This window comes from Lissotriton helveticus, chromosome 5_1 (assembly GCF_964261635.1).
Source record: "Lissotriton helveticus chromosome 5_1, aLisHel1.1, whole genome shotgun sequence".
NCBI lineage: Eukaryota > Metazoa > Chordata > Amphibia > Caudata > Salamandridae > Lissotriton > Lissotriton helveticus.
The window spans coordinates 1,409,463,776-1,409,488,104 of NC_136065.1; positions in this window are offsets into that span (position 1 = coordinate 1,409,463,776).

Genomic DNA, 24,329 nt, shown 5'->3' on the forward strand with positions numbered 1-24,329 from the left:
ACTCTATCCCCCACTCCAGGGATTTGAGCAAAAGGGACTGTGTTTGCATCGATTATGTATGTATAATTGAGTGGATAATTGATCGGTAGCGCTGAGCAGTCGCCTTTTGATGACGTTTTCACCGCCAGCACAGTTTCACCGTCAATGTGTTTTACTGTACGCTTTTTTGTAGCTACGGAAGCCGGTTTAGTTGCTCCCACTGTGGCTGTCTCAGCCAATGAATTCCCTGCAACGTGAACGCCATCACGCTGATGACTCAGTGAATGTATCACATGAGTTTTTGGTAGTTCTTTCTTTAAAAGAACTAATTGTTCCCAAAGTGCTTTCTGCTTTATTGTGGCACCTGTGTCATCTTTGTAACCGTTTTGAATCCATTTCTGCAAATCGTTATTGTATGATTTGACGCAGTAAAACGAATCGCACACAATAAGTGTCGGGAATTCGCGATCGGCATTATCTAGCGCCATTTTTTTTTATTTTTTATTTTTAAAAACCTTTATTGTGAAAAGTAGGAGATACATGCGTAAGCCTACAACCATCGTGGCCGGCCACAAAGACAGTCAATAAAAACAGGATAACCGTACATGAATCTACACTCAGGATAGTACAAAATACACCAGACGTGATTGCGGGGTGCGCTACACAGGATATGAGGGTTTCATTTTAAATTTAGAAGAAGAGAGGGGGCTGCAACAACAAGGACTACACACCATACATAAGGGGATACAGTAGAAACAAGGGGTAACCACCCCATTTACCATCAGAGATAGGCTATGAGTTCGGCAAGTATAGAAATTGAGCAGCTGCAGCGGTAAGACTGGACAACAAGCAGTTTTACAGAATCAACATTTCTGGGTGTAAACCCAGAGAGCCCACCCCCAAGAACAGGAAAGAAAAGCTTGTGAAGACACAGAAAAGAAGAAGGTGTGCGACCCAGAGACAGCCAACCCTAGTAAAGAGGAAAGAACCCTCCCAAAGCCGGAAAAGAGCGATAGAGACCATAGAACAAAACAAACTAAAATAACAACCCCCCCCGCACCCTCCACCCCGCACCCCTGTCATGGCTATGGCCAAACCCACTAACAGTGTGCCTGTCGCCCCGGAACTGCCCCACAGTAGGGAAAAATATAAAGAGTGGAGGAGGAGAGAGACAGACTCGCTCCCGGGCATTCAGCGCCCCCAGCCGGCAATCAAAACCTAAACGTACAAGGGGTCATCATTGAGCAAAATGTAGACAGACGGGACTATTGCGAGCGGAGCGGAAGCAGTAATAAGCATGGAACAGGATTGGCTAAAAAACAGCACATTCCGCCCCCCATATCAGCAACATCCACTATAACAACCACGTTATGAAAACAGTACCCCATGCAGCATAAACCAAAAACAAAAATAAAAAGCAAAGTTACAGCAGACCCTCGGCCTCTCCTCACATAATCATTATAGTCACACAGGATGGGAACCAAAGCAGCAAAAGTCAGATCAGAGTATACTAGTCGCAAGGGACAAAATCAACCCAGCGCAGCAGTAAGGAAGGCAACGTGTCGCGTAACCCTCACAGCCCCCAGCCCAAAAGACGAGGACCCGAAGGAGAGTTAGTCATCCCTGTCCAGTCTTACGTATATCACCAGATCCAGCAACATTACCAAACTCCAGCAAGTGCGACGGGCAAGACCCAGCTTGAAAACAGACCTCCCACACATCATGCAACGAGGTAACACAGGAGAACAACATGGCAATATCCGAAAACGACAGGAGCAGCACCAGGATCTCCGGCAGCAGGTCGCAGGAAAAGGGTCCATAAGTCAAATGCAGTCCAGTGCATCCAAGGGCACGATCATGGAATGTTACGAGGCACGGTGGTTCTGATCCTCCAGCTGCAGTAATGGGCGCCATCTTGAAGCTTCTGGGTGCCGAAGACGGCATCTCGCCATGTGCTGACGGGTCAGCCGATCTCATTCGTTCCACCACGAGGGCCACCCCGTCCAACTTGCCCCCCAGTAATCGGGCGCCCTGAACCAAGGTGTCACGGAGGGCAGCTAGGGAAGCCATCAAATCGCCAAGATGTAGATCCGGTCCGTGCCCCCCGTGTATCATGTACCCCTTCTCCATAGTTGCACGGGGCCGAGCAGGGCCGGAGCGGGGCCGCGGCACAGGCAGCAAGGCGGCAAGCGGTGTAACCAAGAGCAATTAACCACATCGATGCTCGATGAGTTCCAGCCCTGTGCTGGAATATGCAAAAACCCATTATTCATGACGAGCTGGGCTCGTGATGAGCGTGCTGGGAGGCTACTGCATGACGAGCCCAGCTCGTCATGAGTGTGGAAGGGGTTAAAAGGCACCGCCGGGGTTAGTTCAGCTGAGCGGCGGCTCGTTGGAAATTCGGGAGCCTCCCGCCATGAGCGGGACAAAACACTTCTCGGCGGAGAACTATCGAAGACCATGTCGCACCATCCGTCCACATGGAGGCAGAACGATATGCACGGTCCTCACACTTGCGCACAGTCCGCCAATATGGGCCCGCCAGAAAAACTGCCGCTACACACCACCACGGAGCTGACCGGTCCCTCCAGGTCACCGGCGGCCGCTGTTATGCACTCAGGGACCCGCTTCAGTCCAGCCGAGGCCCCGGTCTCAGGGCCGTCGCGGGCCGCAAACTTCGCCGACCCTAACTCGCCTCCAGAAGCAGGCACGGACCTCGGGGCTTCACCATCGGGAAGCGGACGCTTTCATGTCCCAGCGCACACCGTCTTGCTGCGGTAGTGCATACAGGATGTGGTCTCAGGATGAGATGGTGATCGGAGCCGAGAGACTAAGCAGCCATTGCGGTTGCCGGCTTGGCTCCTCCCTCATCTAGCGCCATTTTTAATGATATTATTTCAGTTTGTCGTTCTGAATTATTTTCCACTGAGTGTGTTTTTGTAAGTAGAGGTCTTAATTTACCTCCGCGCCACACTTCTTTTACAATTTCGCATGTGGCGTTGTAAGCCAGCTCTCCCCAAACTGAGGGTTGAGCATGCCCGTCTGTATATATTACACAGGCGTACTGTCGTAAAGGCAGAATGTCGATTGGCAGAGGGTATTCTTTCTCATATTCTAGATATTTTAATTCTTTCATTTCCGGGTCAAAATAGTATTTTACTTTGTCTGTAGCAACAGAATTTACCCATTGTATCCATTCTGGATTTAGTGCAGTTGTCGGTAAATTACATGGTGTTGTTAATGCCTCAAAAGCTGATTCTGCTGTTCTGACTGTAACCTGTCTACCGTCTTGTGGTATATAAATAAATAATACCGGATCTATTTTTTGTCTAGGCATAGCAATAACAGATAGCTCAATAAAATAAGAGTCAAGATTCGAGGTAGTAGGAGTTTGCAGGTTTATTACAGCATAAAGGACAGGAACAGGACAACCTGCATAGGAATAGGATGGCAGGGCCCGGCAGCTGCCGGGGCTGGATCTGGGATGAGCGCGCTCTGGGGAAAGGACTGGCGTAACATTTAATAACAATACACAGGCATATATAGAAAAACAGTTGCATTACAATACATATGATAGGCGGAGCAGTGGGTGGAGCAAAGGGTGTGACGCGTAGCAGTCGCGAAAGATAAGGGTGAAAGTGGGTGTAACAGGGCGTATACATAGACATGTGATGCAAACGTAACAGAATATGTCATGAATAGGGCGGAAACATGGAGGGGGCTACCTAAGGAGCCGGGACCTCTAACCTGATGGTGTGCGCAAACTGGCAATGACGTGTTACTAGGAGAAGCTGGGGGCTACGAACTCTGTGCTAGGAGCAGAGACTGAAGTCTGGAGAGTCAGGGCGACATGTACCTAAACAGTATCTAGTATCTGATGTTTAGAGAACATGTTGATAGAATCCAAAAGTTATCGGGGTAAAGGCTAACAGACTCTAAGACTGGAGCATGCATTATTCTACATGTAGTGCGTGATGAAGAATATTAAATGACCATAAATACAGTATTTCTCTAACATGGAGACGTAAAGGCTAGACAATGACGGAAACTATTGATGCGGTTCAGTAGCTTAGGAATGCAGAGAAGGAGGACTGGACTGATAACTAGAATCATAACATACTCTTGGCAGACTCAGAGGCAGAGCCAGGCTGAACCGGGCACTGTAAGGCAGGAAGTAAGTGAAGGGTCAGGAACACAGGTGGGGGCTGTATCGCTCCTCAGCGAGGGCTCAGGAGACAGAAGCTGAATCTGGTGTCCAGGCCCTTTTGAGGCCTAGAAACGGGGACTTTATAATGAAATAACGTGCACACTGGGAAACGTGGCAACGTAACTTTACATAGGCCTGATATTCGTAGTATTCACGAGAACTGGAAACTGGCATACTAGAGATGGACACAACTGTAAGTGCATCTTTAATCGAACATGGGGAATACAAATGCATATTAATCATGCACAGATAACATATGATGGAGGACGCGTAGGGACACAGAACATGGCAAAATTTACTTTTCCACATTCCCTCCTTGTCACTACGTTTCCATCAGGAAACATCAATATTCATGATACCATCTATCATTTCATACAGTATCATTTGCTCGTCTCGAATTTTCTTGGAACGGGATTTAGAACGGGGCTTGGGACTAGGAATACAAGAGGTAGCACAAATGCCGCAAATCGCAGGGCCACATTGTATACAGAGGCAGCAGCTGAATATGATCGCTACTGCGATACCTAGAAAGGACAAGACCTTCCATCCCCAGGCGGAAATTATATTCCAGAACCAAGCGGACCATGTCCAGGTGCCTGGATCTTGGTGTAACAGATGGGCAATTTTATGGAGTCTGGTTATAGCTGAATAAACAGACGGCGCGTTATTTGGAATGAAAATGCAGCAACTAGATCCGATGACTCTACATGCCCCGCCCCTATCGGCCAGTGTGACGTCAAGGACGAGACGATTTTGCAAAACGACAAATCTCATAGCAGATTGCTCTTCAGTTAAGTTACCTAGAGCAGAGGCAGTCTCATTTACTACAGCTTCAAGGGTTCTGGTTAACCTACGAATTAGCTTACTATTCTGGATAGGTCCTATAAAGAAGAAGAAACCTCTATTGAAATCTGTATACTGTTCTAGAGCAGTTTCAGTATAATCGACAATTGGGGACTCGATCTCCCTTCTATGTCTAATGTGTACTAGATGTGTGTTTCTGTGATAATCAGATGGGGCTAGGAAAACAGGTGGCAGTAGGAAGGCAATGTAACAGGTTCCCTCCCACTCGAGGGGCAGACGAACATATGCGGTCTGACCACAAACAAAATAAGAATGACGTGAAGCTTTGAAAATAGATTTCCCACTGTCACTATATTTGACAATAGTAGTACAATCACTGTGTCCTACATGTACGGAACCATAATTTCTAACACATAATTCGCCTTTGACTGGTAGTACTGAAATAGCAGGTAAGTCTGGAGTGGAATCAGACTGAACATTCAGGACCATAAAATTCGAAGAATAATTACCTAAATTGTAAACTTCATTTTCTAGATCTAACCCTGTTCTGTGGGGAAGACCTTGCTTGTCTGGAAAACATGTACTGTTAAGAAAAGACATATCTGTTGAGGATGACGTTAACGTGGACCATGCTCCACACGAACCATTATGTGAAAATGGATAAGGAAAGAGTGGCAGAACTCCCTTCAGGGTCTGGAAAGGGGGGAGTCGACCACACACCCAACAATTAGTGGCATTGCTGGTCTGGTGTGAATAATGTAACATGCGGATAAAAGAATTGTTGCGCATAGCGAGGCGGTAAGAGAGTTCATGAGGAGGCAGATCACTAAACGTGTGCTCTACTGTAGCATTAGAGGACTTATTTACATGTGAGACTGGAAAATACAGGTAAAATGCATAACTGGTGCAGGAAATCATAATGCTGAGAAATAATATGAAACTTAGAAAAACGATACATCGGATTGAGTTTTGACTAACTCTCTCACTATGGGGGTCTATTTTATACATGTCAGAAACCGGTCTAACCGTTTCACCTAGGGGAGGACTTAGACAATCAAACTGGCTGACTTATTTTACTAGACCTTAGCTTTTTCTTATACTCCTGTTGCGGAGTTGTCTCTAACAGGGAGGGTTCAGTAACAGTGTCTTTTGCGGGACAGTCATTAAGAATAGTACTTTGGCAGTCCTTTACATCCTCGGAAATGTTCTTTGAAGCTGGTTGCAATCCATAAAATTTCTTGATGTGCGAAAGATGCACCCAGCCTTTGCGTCCCTCCAACTTCACGGCTGTACGGGTGGCGAGGAGGACCTGTCGGGGCTCCTTCCAGCGAGGCTCCAGCGGACTTGAACGATCGAAATTTCGCACTAGGACCATGGATCCGGGAACGATTTCATGCGGTGCCACCTCAGTATTGTCTGGAAACGCGGCAGCAACCTGTGAACGACAAGAGTTGAGGGCAGACATCAAGGAAGCTAGGTAATCTGTCAGCATATTACTTGAAACATCGGTAATACTTCGGGGTCTAGGAGTACCCCACATGTTAGGGGGGCGGCCGAAAACGACCTCATACGGGGACAGACCTGATCTGGAATGTGCGACCATGCGCATGTAAAACAGAGCAACTGGCAGTGCTATTAGCCAGTCCACACCTTTCTCTTGACAAACTTTTGCAATGCGGATTTTCAAAGTCTGGTTATGTCTCTCTACGAGACCGGCTGCTTCAGGATGGCGTACACAATGGAACTTCCACTGGTACCCTAACAGAAGGGAAACATGCTTCATGAGTTCAGATGAGAATGGCTGGCCGTTGTCAGAATATACAACCCTAGGGAGTCCGTAACGGGGGAAGAACTCACGAACCAACTGCTTGGCAGTAGTCGTGGCTGTGTAATCTGGGACTGGATATGCTTCTGTCCACCTGGACAAAGCGCATACAACTACAAGGACATACTTGAAACCTCGACATCGCTCCATCTGAATATAATCCATTTGGAGGACTTCAAAAGGGTGGTCAGGGGGCTGGAATCCACCTTGTTCCACCGGGACACTTTTACCTGGATTAAACTGACAACATATCATACAGGTACGGACTTTCTGCTTGGCTGCAGCTCGTAAATGCTTGTTGAACCAAATGTTCTGGATACTGTCTAACATTGCTTTTTCCCCTAAATGTGCTGGACTATGTGCGGTATTAATAATGACTTGAACCATAGAGTCGGGGAGAAACCATGTGGCTCTACCCTTCGTTAACCATCCCTGATCTGTCTGGACCCCTCCTTGTTCGGACCATTTCTTGATTTCTTCAGGAGTAGCATGTAACTGTATATCTATGACATCTTGTGTAGGGTCCTTAACTGTCATACATGTAGTCGGATCTGGAGTGCGTGTCTGTGTTGGGTTAACTGAAATGTCTGGAGTCTGTGCTGTAAGCTTGGCTGTGCGATCTGCTAGATCATTACCTTGAGAAATAGTGTCAGTAACTTTCGTATGTGCTTTGCATTTCATGATAGCAATGGATGTCGGTAAATGTATGGCATCTAACAGAGCCTGAATAAGGAGACCATGCTGAATCTTGGTTCCATGAGAAGTCATGAAACCTCTCTCCTGCCAGAGCACTCCGAAGTCGTGTACAACTCCAAATGCGTAGCGTGAATCTGTATAAATATTAACTTTCAGGTTCTTGGCATGTATGCAGGCTTGCGTCAGAGCAACTAGCTCTGCTGCTTGAGCAGACAGGGTGTCAATACGGTGTGTTTCAATAACTTCAGTGTCAGTAGTCACTGCATACGCGGCTACTAGTTCTCCTGTACTTGTTCTCATGCATGAACCATCCACATAAAGTGTCAGGTCGGGATCTGGTAATGGAATATCTGTCAGATCTTGTCTTGGCTTAGTCATAATGTTAACTACTTCCACACAATCGTGTGTGGCAGGATTCGAAGTAACTGATGGTAACAATGTAGCAGGATTTAGGACGTTGCAGCGTCTGATTTCTATGTGTGGCTGGAACAGTGTCAATTCATAACCTGTTAAACGTGCAATTGTCAAGTGCTGAGTTTGTGTTCGGTTTAAAAGAACTTCCACGGAGTGTGGAACTTGTACTGTCAGGGAGTGTCCTAAGACTATGGAATCACTTTGTCTGATAGCTAGTGCTGTGGCTGCAACTGACTTGAGGCACGCAGGCAGAGCCTGGGCTACAGGATCTAATGTGCTCGAAAAATAAGCACAAGGCTTGTATTGTCCTGCTTGATCTTGTGTGAGGACAGATAATGCTGTACCTTCGCGTTCAGTGACAAAGTGTAAAAGGCTTACTGTAGTTCGGTGTAGCTAGAACTGGAGCTTGGCATAGGGCTTTCTTTAACTCATTAAAACTAAGTGTATGTTCAGATGTCCAAGGGAGGACAGTCGATACGGCTGCCTCCTGTGTCGTTAACTGTATCAGTGGTTTAGCTAGAAATGCATACTGAGGAATCCATTGTCTGCAATAAGAAGTAAGGCCAATAAAAGCACGTACCTCCTTCTGGGTCCTTGGCTGAGGAAGACTCGCTATTAACTGGATACGGTCTGGTGTCAACTGCCTACCCCTCTTGGACAGTAAGTGTCCTAAGTAGACCACTTGCTGGACACAGAATTGAAGCTTCGAAGGGGACACCTTGTGCCCCATCTCGGCAAGGAAATACAAGACTGTAAGTGATGCTCGCTCGCAATCACGTTCAGAACGGGCTGTGATCAGTAGATCATCGACATACTGGAGCAGGGCAGTGTCAGTTGGCATGTGAATGTTGTCTAGTTGTCTCTTGAGTGCTTGACTGTAAATACTAGGACTTTCTGTGAAACCTTGAGGAGCGCGTGTGAACATATAGCTCCTTCCATTTAAACAAAATCCGAAAAGAAACTGGCTGTCTGGATGAATGGGGACACTGAAAAACGCGTTCTTGAGATCTATGACAGTGAAAAATGTGGCTTCGGAATCAATGGCTGTCAATAGGGAAGAGATATCTGGGACAACTGGGTACTGGGGAATAATACATTTATTAAGTTCTCGAAGGTCAATCACTAATCGATATACTGGAGGTGCATTCGGATCAGTACGTTTCATGACAGGAATGATCGGAGAATTACATACATTGGAGTCAGTTTCTACCACTACTCCTTGAGCGATGAGCTCGTCAATAATTTTGGATAAGGCTGCTACAGCCTCAGGTGGCAATCTGTACTGTCTTATTCGTGGCAGGACTACACCTGGCTTGAGAGTCACACGATGGGGTGTGATTTGCATAAAGCCAACATCAGTTGGGCCTTGCGCCCATAGATGCTGCGGGACATTGGACAATCTCGGATCAAAATCTCGTAACACATAGTGACCCTTGAAGTCACGAAGAAACAATCGTATTCCCTCTGGGGAGCAGCATATAACTGCACCTAACTCTTTCAGTGTTTTAATGCCTAATAGATTTTCTGGACATGACTTAGTAAGTAACAGATCAGTAGTGCGGGACAATGGACCTACTTCTAGAGTAACTGGCTTTGATATTTCATTTACAATAGGCTTTCCTGAAAACCCAAGGGAAACATTTCTAGAGCCTGAGAGCGGAGCCCCTGGAACTTCGGCGTGACTTATAGTGGTCCTACTTGCCCCTGTATCAATCAGAAACTTTCTGTCTTTCCCTAGTACTTGACTATGAACATAGGGACCTTCTTGATCTACAGGTATCTCGATGAGAGGCAAGCCTACCTCCCTCTCTAGGCTGTTTCATGAATATGGCTGATACTCTGGATACTCGGACTGTGCATACTGGTACATCTGCTGTGTAACATGCTGTGTTGCAGCAATAGGCTGCGGTGCTGCAACTGTCTGTTGTGCATTCTGTGGCTGAGGAGTCTGTGAAACTTGTTCTTGTCTAGGCGGACGTGGTCTTTCTTTAGTCTTACCGGTAGCTATGTTGTGTTTCAGAACTGCACACTCGTTTATAAAATGACCTGGCTGTTTACAATAATTGCAGTTCCCTTTAACGGGAGCTGCAGGATGACTGGCTTGATTCGGACCCCTCTTCTGACTGTCTTGAGGAACAGATTGTGCAACTAGTACTTTCATTTTCGTGTCTTTCATACGCTTTCTCTCGTGTTCTTGCTCTTCTCTGATTCTATTCTGGTGGTATTGAAGCATCTGTAACATCTGGGACGGGGTATTAGCTTGCCAGGTACTTTCTACTTTCAAAACTCGGTTTTTAATTGGTGGACTTGAATTCTCGACTAATTTAGTAACAAAAAGATGAGGGTATGATTCACTACTTGTCTTGAGGCCACTGTTGATGCTAAAACATTTCTCAAATCTGGAATAATAATCACTAATATCTTCATCTTGTTTCTGTTTACAGGCTGAGATTGCATCCCAGTCTTCCTTTTTAGTTGTCAATAATCTGGGTAAAACTTGTATTAATAATTCTGGTAATTCTTTACATTTATCTCCAAGACCGGTACCTGGTACTCGTGCCTTATCTTCGGCTTCTAGAACTGCCCAATCGATCTTTTTCTCTCCCACCTCCCATTCTTTTTCTTTGAGTTTCTCATATACCCCTGCGGGCAATAGGACTTTTAACATTTTAATTATATCTGGATATGTGTATTCTCCCATACGCAGCATGTCTTTTAATTCTCGGTGGAACCCTGCTGGATCTTTATCATGACAGGGAATTAACTTTTTCATCTCTAAGAGTTCCATCTTTGTGATCGGGGTGTAAACAAACACTCGTTGCATTTCACCACCGTCTGTCTTAACTGGATGCACTTCTCGTAACGGATTCTGTCTATCTATGTAAAACGGTTTACTTTCTGGGGGTGAGACATGAACAAAATGCGGGTTCAGAAACGTTCTGTATTTGTGGCGCTGTTCTAGAATGACACTAATCAAATCGGTACCTAAACCTTTCCATCTATACTGGAGTAACTCGTTCAGGACATCATGCAACGGACCTGGATCAGAATGTTGACCCTCATACAATGTAATGAGGTGCTGAATCATGTACATACCCGCCAGTCGTTGCTCGGCTGGGGGCATTTTCAGAAACATTTGTGCCACTATCTCGTCTGGAAAAGTGGTAGAATCAGTAATCCATCGGACTGCTGATCGGACTAGTTCTTGTTCATGCATAGTACTTAACTCACTATAACCGATTCGTGATTTCAGAATGTGGTCGGTAGCTTGAAATACTTGTTCTAGAGAACCTTGTTCTGGTGCTGGATGGTGAAAAACTGGCTTGTGTTCTAGACGTAAATGGCGATCTGGAAATCTAGATTTTCCTACATACGCTATTCTGGCGGGATTCTCGTCCTCTACCTCTTCAGTATCAGAGTTACTTTCTTTCTCGCTTACTCGTGTTTCTTTGCGTTGTTCGTGTATCCTTATTATTTCTTTACGAATTTTCTTGTACATACTCTCTATACTACTGATGGTCTTATGCTTACCCTCGGCTATATTATCACTCCACTTTGTCAGGACTTTCATTTCGGCTCGATCTTTGGTCGGATAATCTTGTTCTCGTATTAAACAATTAATCAGAAACTTTAATAGCATGAGCTGGACTTCAACTTTTCTTTGGCACATGACGTCACTAATACTTTCTGGATCATTCCCTGTACGGATGAAACGATATATTCTGTCTAGATCTTCTTTCATATCTGGTAGGGTGACTAGATACTCGGTCACCTTTCTCACGCGTAATGAATATAAAACCATATTATCCTCGCCTGGGACTGGATCATAGCCACATTCGTTAAGGGCTTTTCTTATTTCTGCAACAGACTGATATCTGGGCGTACGCTGTGACGCTTGTGCATGTAATTCGGCTAACGTTAAACGTTTGTGTGGCGGCGGGGTTCCTAGAGGACCTCCTCCTGCGGCCCCTAAACTAGAGTCGTCTACTGATGCTCTTCGTCCTGGCAGAGTGGGAAATGGAAATGCAGGCTGGACTTGTATGGCGGGCTGGATCGGGGGTACCGTAACAGGTACTCCGGTGTCTGGAGGAGCGGGAAGTGCCTGATTTACAGGGACTGGCGGAGCGGGATTTGCATATTCTGGGACTGTGTCGTCCAAATAGGACGAGATGAAAATATCAGCTGCGGTCGGTTTGTGACGTAGCTTGGTCGGAACTAATGGTGGCGGAAAATTACTGGATGCCTCCGGGGTCGCTTTTGGCAAGCCCTCGGCAAGAAGAGGATACATACCCTTAATGAGGGCGTTCCTCTGTCTGTCTGACTGTTCGGTTTTAACTCGTTCACCTATCTCGATTAATTCTTTTTCTTGGGCTCGCTCTAAGGATTCTCTACTTAATTCAGACTTTCTGATTTCTTTTTCGGTTCTTTTATGAGATTCTTTGCGCCATAACTCGATGGCATCTTTCTGTGACTGTCTGGCTTTCTTTTTCCATAATACCTCTTCTACTCTCATGATGCACTCGGCATCCCACGTACCTGATACGGGCCATCTATACTTTTCCTCCAACTCTTTGGTATACTCTACCCATAAATCTAGATACAATATGGCGCTTATGCCATGCTTCTGATACATGAAATGACCTGGACTGTCCCTAGGCGGGACAGGAACTGCTGCTTCTAGCAGACCTTTTCTGGTTTTTAACTGACGCAGTTTTGAAAAGAGCGGCATGACTGAACTATAATCTGGACACAATACAATACACAATAAACACGATAATTACTTCACACTCATACCACGACATTAAAGTACATGAAGAACATTTAAAATAACAGTTCGAACAGAATACTACCTGGAATACGGAACACAGAATACATGAATTTTCTCGAGAACAGAACTGACTAGAACAGAAACTAGATGCACTGCTGAAACAGTACGAAACTCACCGGTCTCATAAAGAGACACGTCAGGACCCGCATCCACCGAAGTGGACACTTCGTTTTGTGGGTCTGTGTACCACCAACCCACGGACCAGAGTCAATTAGATTGACCCTGTCTAGATACTACCCCAGCAACGGTACTCACCGGGCAGCAAGAACGGAAGGCCTCGGACTGGACTGGACTGCTTCGACGCCGGACGGATGAACTTCGGACTTCTGTTACGGGTGGGCCTCCGGATACCTCGGACCTTGGACTCTCGGCTTGGGCTCTGGTCGGGACTCGCCGCGTTCCTCCACCGCCTCGTCTGGATGCTGGACCGCCACCTCCGTCTCCTCCGTGGGCCTGAGGGATACTTGAAGCAGAAATATCTGCACGTGCACGGTATGGTTCCGTCACGGCTGCAGAGGGTCAGGGGGCCGGCGTGGCTTCACCGGCGCGTGGGGAAAGGGCAAGTCCCTATTCGGGCGCCATTATGTGGTATATAAATAAATAATACCGGATCTATTTTTTGTCTAGGCATAGCAATAACAGATAGCTCAATAAAATAAGAGTCAAGATTCGAGGTAGTAGGAGTTTGCAGGTTTATTACAGCATAAAGGACAGGAACAGGACAACCTGCATAGGAATAGGATGGCAGGGCCCGGCAGCTGCCGGGGCTGGATCTGGGATGAGCGCGCTCTGGGGAAAGGACTGGCGTAACATTTAATAACAATACACAGGCATATATAGAAAAACAGTTGCATTACAATACATATGATAGGCGGAGCAGTGGGTGGAGCAAAGGGTGTGACGCGTAGCAGTCGCGAAAGATAAGGGTGAAAGTGGGTGTAACAGGGCGTATACATAGACATGTGATGCAAACGTAACAGAATATGTCATGAATAGGGCGGAAACATGGAGGGGGCTACCTAAGGAGCCGGGACCTCTAACCTGATGGTGTGCGCAAACTGGCAATGACGTGTTACTAGGAGAAGCTGGGGGCTACGAACTCTGTGCTAGGAGCAGAGACTGAAGTCTGGAGAGTCAGGGCGACATGTACCTAAACAGTATCTAGTATCTGATGTTTAGAGAACATGTTGATAGAATCCAAAAGTTATCGGGGTAAAGGCTAACAGACTCTAAGACTGGAGCATGCATTATTCTACATGTAGTGCGTGATGAAGAATATTAAATGACCATAAATACAGTATTTCTCTAACATGGAGACGTAAAGGCTAGACAATGACGGAAACTATTGATGCGGTTCAGTAGCTTAGGAATGCAGAGAAGGAGGACTGGACTGATAACTAGAATCATAACATACTCTTGGCAGACTCAGAGGCAGAGCCAGGCTGAACCGGGCACTGTAAGGCAGGAAGTAAGTGAAGGGTCAGGAACACAGGTGGGGGCTGTATCGCTCCTCAGCGAGGGCTCAGGAGACAGAAGCTGAATCTGGTGTCCAGGCCCTTTTGAGGCCTAGAAACGGGGACTTTATAATGAAATAACGTGCACACTGGGAAACGTGGCAACGTAACTTTACATAGGCCTGATATTCGTAGTATTCACGAGAACTGGAAACTGGCATACTAGAGATGGACACAACTGTAAGTGCATCTTTAATCGAACATGGGGAATACAAATGCATATTAATCATGCACAGATAACATATGATGGAGGACGCGTAGGGACACAGAACATGGCAAAATTTACTTTTCCACAGTCTGCTTGGTATTTTTCTTTTGCTACAGCTGTTTGAACCGCATGAACAATCTTTTCCTTAATGCTGAACCTTTTTTCAGCTTCTGTGTACAAATGTGATTTGTATGCTATTGGTACCTTCTCTCCCTCATTAGAGGTCAGGTATGTGAATCCGCATCTTCCTGGGATGACTCGAATCACAAGGTTGCGTGTGTTGTCACGTGTTTGTAGTTTTGTTTTAACTAACATATCTGTTTATAAAGATCTCAAAATTTCTGTGTGTTTTTGAGTCCAATTGATTCTTTTAAAATCTGGTTTTATTAGATCATAGGGAGGTTTAATTCTCTCAGCATAATTTATAATGTAAGTTCTTCCGAAATTTAGGAAGCCTAGAATTGATTGTAAGTTTTTCAGTGTTCTAGGTGCTTGGATTACAGCACATTTCTCTAGGAAATTGTCAGCCAGGCTTTTGCCTTCACTTGATAGTTCATATCCTAAAAACAGGACTTTTAGATGGGCAATTCTTGACTTTTTAAAGTTGAATTTGTAACCCTCTGCTGCGAACCCAAGTATTATGGTGTTCACTCTCTTCAAGTGAGTATCCAAGTCATCATCTGTTAGATAGATGTCGTCGCCATAAGGTAACGCCTTGTCATCATATGTTTGTAGTAATTCTGTTACTCTCGCTGAGAATAATCCTGGGCTGTTTTTGAACCCCTGGGGCAAACAACAGAAATTTTTTTGCGTGCCATTTATTGAGAACTCCGTCAAATATCTGCTCTCTGGTGCTATATTTTAACAAAAGAATCCATTAGAAATGTCTAAGGTTGTTTTGTATTTTTTGCGCACTATGTTATTCATTAGTGCAGCACTATGCGAGTTTTGTACTGCAAATGTTTTGCAACATGAGTTAAGGTGTCTGTAGTCCAAAACAAGACGATATGAATTGTCTGGCTTGGAGACAGGAAACAAAGGATTATTCATTTGTGAGGTGCAAGTTTCAATCACCCCCTGGTATTCAAGTTGATCTAGGATCTCTTTTACCTGTTTTTTAGCTTCTTGCTTAATCGGGTACTGCCTCTGTGCAGTAGGTTGTGATTTTAACTGGATTTTGTGAGGAGGAGAGTCCTCATCCCATCCCACATGATTTTTATATAAGGCAGGGGCTTGAGCTACTGCCCACTTTCTTGCAAGTGTATATTTTCTATGAATTGGAATATGGTTTGAGAAGGCAGGCATAATTATTTCTTCGCCATTTGGGCACTCCCTGACAAACTCTGGAGGCCAGTCTCGTTCAGCTAGAAGGATGTCATAGCCCTTGGACAGATTATCCCAAAATAGTCCCCTTATTTTTATAGTCTTATCCCCCTCTATACGCAATGTTATTTCATATATTTTATGAGGTTTGCTAACTCTGGTATCTGCAGTTTCCACCTGAATGTATTCATTCGTGTCCACTGTCTCCAGATGATTCATAAGGACTTTGCGAGCTATGCTCACTTCTGCTGCACTGTCTAGCATTGTCTGAGCCCATTCTCCGTTTTTCAGCTGTGTCCTCAGTATTCTCGGCATTGTTGATTACTTTAATACTGGCTACCTTCTTTTTTGGAAATTGTAATTTTTTATTCAGATGAGCAGGTTCTTTGTCTTTGGACTTGACGTGCTCTTCCCTTTGTTCTGATCGTCCTCTTTTTTCCGATTTCTGCGAGGAAGTCTGAAAAGATTGAGAGGGACGTGTATCAATATCTTGATATCTATCAGGTTTCTTTATATTATCCCTATTTCTAAGGTTGTATTTTTTCACAGAGGGCTCCCTTTGGGGAGACTTGCGTCCTTGGTCGGGAGATCTTTCTCTCCGCCGAGGAGACCTTCCTCTGGACTGGAATCTTCTTTCTTTAGGATTGGATTGTTTATTTCCATCCCAGCTCTTTTTTTGATTGTTTAAATTATTTTTTATAAATACCTTTTCAGGACTTTCAACTAGTTGGGGTTTCACTGGTATTCCACCCAAACTATCTCTTCCTAGTTCTTCATAGGATTTTTCTATGATTCTGGCAATTTCCGATGGTTGGTCTGCTATATTTGTCTCTTTTAACCTCTGGCGAATCGCCACATTTGCTGCTTCTCCCTTTATGTTGGCTAATAATATTGCAGAGACCTGCTTGAAGTCTTTCAGTAATTTCATACCGAGAGTTAAAGCGGGTTCTGGACCGTATTCATCTTGAATCTGTTTTAGCACATCTGGTATTACTGACATGGATAGTACACCATGTGTTTTTGTGTAAATGGAAGCAAAGACTGTGTCCAAGTGTCACAGTCCTCCACATGTGGTGTGATTCCCATTGGAAGACAGATAGTCAGAATCCTATGTTTCTCAACAGGGGTGGTATCTGGAAACACCGCCTCTATTTGAGTGATTTTTTGTGCTAGCCAGAAAGGAATTTGTTCCTGTTTTGCGGGTACCTTACCTAGACAGGACTGTATGTTCTGTGGTGTAATTTTATTTGTGTTCCCCTGATGACTGGTCAGCTGTGGAATTTTAATTGCTGGTTGGATTGTTGAAGTCCGCATTACATATTGGACTAATTGTCTATGTATTTTTATTAATTGTTTTAGCTGTGCTAAAAGTTCTGGTGCAGGCATTTCTTCAATGTCTGGATGTGGTGTGTATCCGGCTAGGACCGGCCACGTTGCTCCTGGTCTACCTAGTGGACCGAGCCTGGTGATGTGATTATTATGTTTTAGGGCGCCATTAAACAAGAGCAGGTGCTCTTGGAATTTGAGTGGTATTTCCACCTCCTCGAAAGGAGTGTACTCATTAGGAGGTTCCTCTATTTTGTAATAGTGGAAGTCCTTTGTTACAGCGTTTGCTGCTGGAAAGTTTATCCATGAATAGAATACCTCTGTCTGCCGATATTCGTGTGCCTCAATTACGAATATGACTGTACCACCTCTTGGTGTCAGTCCATTTTCTATAAGTTTTAAGGTTATAGATTTTCTTATGTTGACCGGGATGAGTATTATATCCGGGTCATTTTGTTGCAGAGTATTATCTGCTTCTAGGAGTTCAGCTGCTAGTCTAACTGTCTCCCTTTCTTCTTCAGTTTCTGACATACTATTGTCAATAAGATTATTTTATTTGTTTGCAGATCAGGTTTCTATGGAAACAAAGATTAGATGCACAATATTTTGGAACAGTGTATCCTTCAACGTTGAGTAAACCAAGAACCATACATAGGAGTCTCCTCCTGCGAGGTTTGGCGGATATGACCTTTCACCCACTCCAGAAGTCTTTGGAGTATTATGGGAAAAAAGGGGTCTGTGTGAAAAAGCACGACTGAGTTACTCTAATGTCTTGCGTTAGTTTTATCGCCTATCCAAACGTTGGGCGCCATGTAGTGTAGTTCCTATTATCCCAATAGGCTCTGCGCATTGGAATAATATCTTCAATAGTATAGACCTAGGGCAGAGGTTAACTAGGTCTTCTACCGACGATATTAGACTTAAAGTTTTGTGTTTGCCAGCTAGCTCAGAGTTCACTAGAAACTTTCTCGAATAGGCAAGGAGGATTTTAACCTCCCTGGATAGACAAGAAGGGATTTAGTTTCTGACAACCATAGAACATGACAACTTTGCTCTCCCCTAATCAAGAGTGTATCTCTAGAGTCGTGTGAAAACAATAGACAACTTATTTTACTCAGTCAGTACGTGCATTCTTAGTTTCACCAGTTTGTAGAGAAATAAGAGATGGGCGTGGTTCAATAAAAGATGTTATTTATTGATCAGTCTCTTTTCTCATACAAGAGAAATGAATCGCTATTATTGCAATACTTGTAGTTAAGTAAAGTGAATACAGTAGAGACAGAATTATAAAATAATACTGTAAAAGCATTGATATGGTTTCTGAGCCATATGATACTTTAAAATGGATAAAATAGATACATACATATATACATTTGACTAATCGTACTCAACTGGTGCTTCTAACCACGCCTACCCCAATGTACCTGACCTAAGCCTAATACGTGGGCGGGAGTAGATAAGTAGCAGTTCAAGTTAAGTTTGTTTTGCAAAGGGACTGATTCGAGAATTCTCTGCAAGGGGTTATTCAGTTCTGTACCTGAGATCTAGAATGATGGAGGGCTGGTATCTCTTATCCCAGGTCTTGATATTCCAGCTGCCTGCGAGGGCTGCTTGAAAGCGCCGGAGCTGGATTTCTCGGCAGGAGAAAGGCAGCGTCTCGTTCTCAGCGCGTCAGGAAGGCGGGGCAGCGCCTGTGGGCTTCGCTCTCTGCTGGGCTCCTCAGCACGTCTCGCTGCTCCGATCTCGTCACCACCGCATGTGTTTGCTTAAGGCAATGTCGGTAATATTTATACCTGAAAGGTGCCGAGATTGACGTAAGGATGGACATATATACGTCAATAAGGATGTCATATGAACGGGCTCGTTCGCACATTCTTTTGCTGAAGTTCTCGGTGAAATCAAAACAATGGTTATGGGAATTTCCCAGGTCGCTGTAGGTTTCATTTGTTTTGAGAACTCCGTATGCCTTATCAGGGGCTGGAGGAATATCGCTTGTCTAATTAGATGGCATGCGTTATGACCTAATCAGATAACGCGCTTCTGTGCCATGGTGTGGCTTAATCAGATAACGGTTTTTGCACCGTTGGATGGCTGCTAGTTAATTATTAACCAAACCAGGGTCAGGAATAGGGGAATCGATACAGTACCTATAGGAATACATCACACCTGTGCCTCATGGGAACAGTCCCGCCCGAACTGCCAAGCCATATCTTCCATGGACCGGAAACAAGCATCCTGGGACCGGTTTCGGATTCATAATCCTCATCAGCCAGGCTATCTTGAATCCAGTGGCCAAGTGAGCAAGGGACTCATGTCTGAGCATACCCTGCCACACTTAGGGCGAACAAAGCGATACAAAAGGGGATGATGGACGGAGCGTTTGAGCAAATCAAACACTCACCCCCAGTAAACTGATCTGGGTTTAATCCATCACCGTTCTTTAGCCCACTCAGCCACCCCATTTCAGACATGGCTATATGCAAATCAGTCTGACCCTGTGCCTCATGGGAACAGTCCAGCCCGAACTGCCAAGCCATGTCTTCCATGGACCGGAAACAAGCATCCTGGGACCGGTATCGGATTCATAATCCTCATCAGCCAGGCTATCTTGAATCCAGTGGCCAAGTGAGCAAGGGACTCACGTCTGAGCATACCCTGCCACACTTAGGGCGAACAAAGCGATACAAAAGGGGATGATGGACGGAGCGTTTGAGCAAATCAAACACTCACCCCCAGTCAACTGATCTGGGTTTAATCCATCACCATTCTTTAGCCCACTCTGCCACCCCATTTCAGACATGGCTATATGCAAATCAGTCTGACCCTGTGCCTCATGGGAACAGTCCAGCCCGAACTGCCAAGCCATGTCTTCCATGGACCGGAAACAAGCATCCTGGGACCGGTTTCGGGTTCATAATCCTCATCAGCCAGGCTATCTTGAATCCAGTGGCCAAGTGAGCAAGGGACTCACGTCTGAGCATACCCTGCCACACTTAGGGCGAACAAAGCTATACAAAAGGGGATGATGGACGGAGCGTTTGAGCAAATCAAACACTCACCCCCAGTCAACTGATCTGGGTTTCATCCATCACCATTCTTTAGCCCACTCAGCCACCCCATTTCAGACATAGCTATATGCAAATCAGTCTGACCCTGTGCCTCATGGGAACAGTCCCGCCCGAACTGCCAAGCCATATCTTCCATGGACCGGAAACAAGCAGCCTGGGACCGGTTTCGGATTCATAATCCTCATCAGCCAGGCTATCTTGAATCCAGTGGCCAAGTGAGCAAGGGACTCACGTCTGAGCATACCCTGCCACACTTAGGGCGAACAAAGCGATACAAAAGGGGATGATGGACGGAGCGTTTGAGAAAATCAAACACTCACCCCCAGTCAACTGATCTGGGTTTAATCCATCACCATTCTTTAGCCCACTCAGCCACCCCATTTCAGACATGGCTATATGCAAATCAGTCTGACCCTGTGCCTCATGGGAACAGTCCAGCCCGAACTTGCATATAGCCATTGTCTGACCTAGGGTGGTGTGGAGTGCAAAAAAACGATGGATTTAGGCCCAGATCTTTGTACTGGGGTGAATGTAAGACATTGTTCTACATTCTGTCCATCACCTGTGGTTTCTGCAATTTTCACCCCGAGTGGGCTGAGTATTCTCAGACGTGAGTCCCAGGCTCTCCACATCACTGGAGTCAAGCTATTCAGGCTGAAGAAGGCTGATAGCCAGAAATCGGTCCTTGGATGCTTGATTCCGGTCTAGGAAAGACATGGCTTGGTAGTTCGGGCTGGACTGTTCCCATGAGGCACAGGGTCAAGGCTGATTTGCATATAGCCATAGTCTGACCTAGGGTGGTGTGGAGTGCAAAAAAACAATGGATTTAGGCCCAGATCTTTGTACTGGGGTGAATGTAAGACATTGTTCTACATTCTGTCCATCACCTGTGGTTTTTGCAATTTTCACCCCAAGTGGGTTGGGTATGCTCAGACGTGAGTCCCAGGCTCTCCACATCACTGGAGTCAAGCTATTCAGGCTGAAGAAGGCTGATAGCCAGAAACCGGTCCTTGGATGCTTGATTCCGGTCTAGGAAAGACATGGCGTGGTAGTTCGGGCTGGACTGTTCCCATGAGGCACAGGATCAAGGCTGATTTGCATATAGCCATTGTCTGACCTAGGGTGGTGTGGAGTGCAAAAAGACGATGGATTTAGGCCCAGATCTTTGTACTGGGGTGAATGTAAGACATTGTTCTACATTCTTTCCATCACCTGTGGTTTTTTGCAATTTTTACCCCGAGTGGGCTGGGTATGCTCAGACGTGAGTCCCAGGCTCTCCACATCACTGGAGTCAAGCTATTCAGGCTGAAGAAGGCTGATAGCCAGAAACCGGTCCTTGGATGCTTGATTCGGGTCTAGGAAAGACATGGCTTGGTAGTTCGGGCTGGACTGTTCCCATGTGGCACAGGGTCAAGGCTGATTTGCATATAGCCATTGTCTGACTTAGGGTGGTGTGGAGTGCAAAAAAACTATGGATTTAGGCCCAGATCTTTGTACTGGGGTGAATGTAAGACATTGTTCTACATTCTGTCCATCACCTGTGGTTTTTGCAATTTTCACCCCGAGTGGGCTGGGTATGCTCAGACGTGAGTCCCAGGCTCTCCACATCACTGGAGTCAAGCTATTCAGGCTGAAAAAGGCTGAAGGCTGATGGTTTTTGTAAGTCTGAACATTGACATCTTCCTCACAACTTCATCCAGAGGTTCTTAAATGACAATGCTCCCTCCTCAGACACTGCCTGCAGCCTTGCCCTGCTGAAATGTACCTTCTCAAAACAGTTTTCTTGAAAAGTCTTATAAATCGGAGGGTAAGCATTAACCAGGCCAATCCACTTCTTGTATCCAACCCCTGCTCCATAACGGTCAGACATACTTTTCAACGTTGTTCCGGTGTTGCGCAACTAGATGTTCGAGGTTGGGGCTTTGAAGTTTTTGGTATTCATTTTTACAACAAACAAAAAAAGTCAAAACTCCGGGTCTACTGGTTTCAAGTAATTCATTAAAATTCACCCTATTTTTCTGAATTTATGTGGGAATTTTCTTGAGTTGTGTTTTCACTTTAGGAATGTTTGCATGCTGCATAAATAGTTTACACATTGCCACTAAGTTACACCTGACTGCTTTTTTTGCCAAGCTACCAGGGTTAAGCACAGGTTAATTAAGTGACATTTTGTGGTTCGCTCTGCCAGGGATTGTGGCTGTTGCTTGACCAGGGGTCACACACCAGTCAACAAACAACCACATTTCTCCCAATAGGGGCCATTGTAAGTGTTACCCACCCTTGCCTACCATGTCTCGTGTCAGTAGACTCAGGCAAGGAAAACCAGGGATGATCATCCCACACTAAATAAGTTTGAGCAAACATCACTGCAACTTTGGAGGCCAGGGATAAATGGACTATGAGGTCAAGAGTTTCCCCTGGAGGAGCCAGATGAGACTCCGTCAGAGGAAACCCAATGTTACCATACCTCTAAATGGGGCAGAGGAGCGCATGGTTGGCATACAGATTATATGTCATATTTTAGAAGATGACCAGGATCGCTCAATCTATAAATAAGACCCTTTGGGTCTCAATATGATGGTGGTGAGACTGTCACCACAGCCCGTCTGTGGCGGTCCCACTGCCATCCATAGAAGCTGTCCCACTGTTGGATTAAGATCCAGCGGTCAGAGGCATCAGTCGTAGGAACAGGCCGCTGCTCTTCTGACAGGGTCATGGAGCCCATTGGCACAACGGTCGGACCGTAATCCCTACAATAGGGGCAGTGCCTGTTCAGGCACAGCTATAGGTATTACAATGTCCATTTCCCTCTAGCTGTACATGGCGGTTCGACTACCATGTACAGGTAGACAGAAAGGGACTTTGTGGGCCCCAGCACGGCCCCTGTTTCCCATTGTCCTGTGCTATGGGGCTGAGGGTGCACATGTGGGGCACCCCCAAACATCCATAGACCCTGTACCAGTAACCTCTGGTGCTGGCATACGGTGCATGGATGTTTAAAACATGCCGTTTTCTATTGTGGCATGTGCTGCTGGCCTTTTCTGGGCCATTGCATAAGCCACAATTAAAAATCGCATTTTTCCGGATGTAATTTGGCAGGTGGAACCGCTGACTACATGTTGGCCGGTATCCATCCCAAAATAATGGTTCTAAGTACAAAATGTGCTGAGAAGTAAGTTTAATAAGGCAAATTCATTCCTTGCCCAAAAGCCATACGTGCTTTGGTGAAACCTGGAATCACCTACATTTTTTTAACAAGCACTACAGATGGTTTTTTTTTTACCAGAAATCCATGAAACGCCTAGGCATAATAAAAACAATTAATTAGTTTTGGCTTTTATTAACATGTTTCTAAGTCTACCCCTCTCTCCTCCTACCCAGTTTTCTAATATCATTTAACATGGTGGCAGTTTTTAAGATTATATATATATATATATATATATATATATATATATATATATATATATATATATATATATCTCCTATTGGCTGTCGCCAGTGGGTAGTTATGGTTAGATCCTAGTTTCCATAGGAAAAGCATTTTTTGCCAATAACTTTGGCGCCGTTCGACAAATCTTCACGAAATTCTCAAAACAAATTGTTCACTCAGGTCAGCTCCTGTCTTGAAAGTTTGAGCGTGATTCGTGAAGGGGGGCCAAGAAAAAGGGGGGGCCCAAAACTTGTTTTCTCCATGTTAATTTCCATCAAAAACTTTAGACACAGCTACAGCCTGAACTGCTGAACGGAATTACACCAAATTTAGCAGAGAGATAGCGCTTGGTACAGGAAGCACACTTTTTTTTAAATGGTGTGAATCTGTTCAGAAGTTTTTGAGATATTTAAAACTTTACAGATATCAATATTTGAACATTGTGAGATCTGATTGGCTGAGCCCTCCTGAGCACAAGCTTGCCTCTGATTGACTGCCAACACTTCAAACCAGGAAGTGTTTTCAGCCATCTAGTGACTCGGTATGGAAGGAGAAGGAAAAAGGGGAGAGTTGCATTCAAAACAAAACAAAGGGGTCAGGGTAAAAACACCCTGACCCCCCCAGGCCTGCTCAAGGGGTCCCACAGGGACCCCTAGACCCAAAATAAGCAAAAATTAGGGTAGGGTCGTGCCGGTGCATGAATTCAT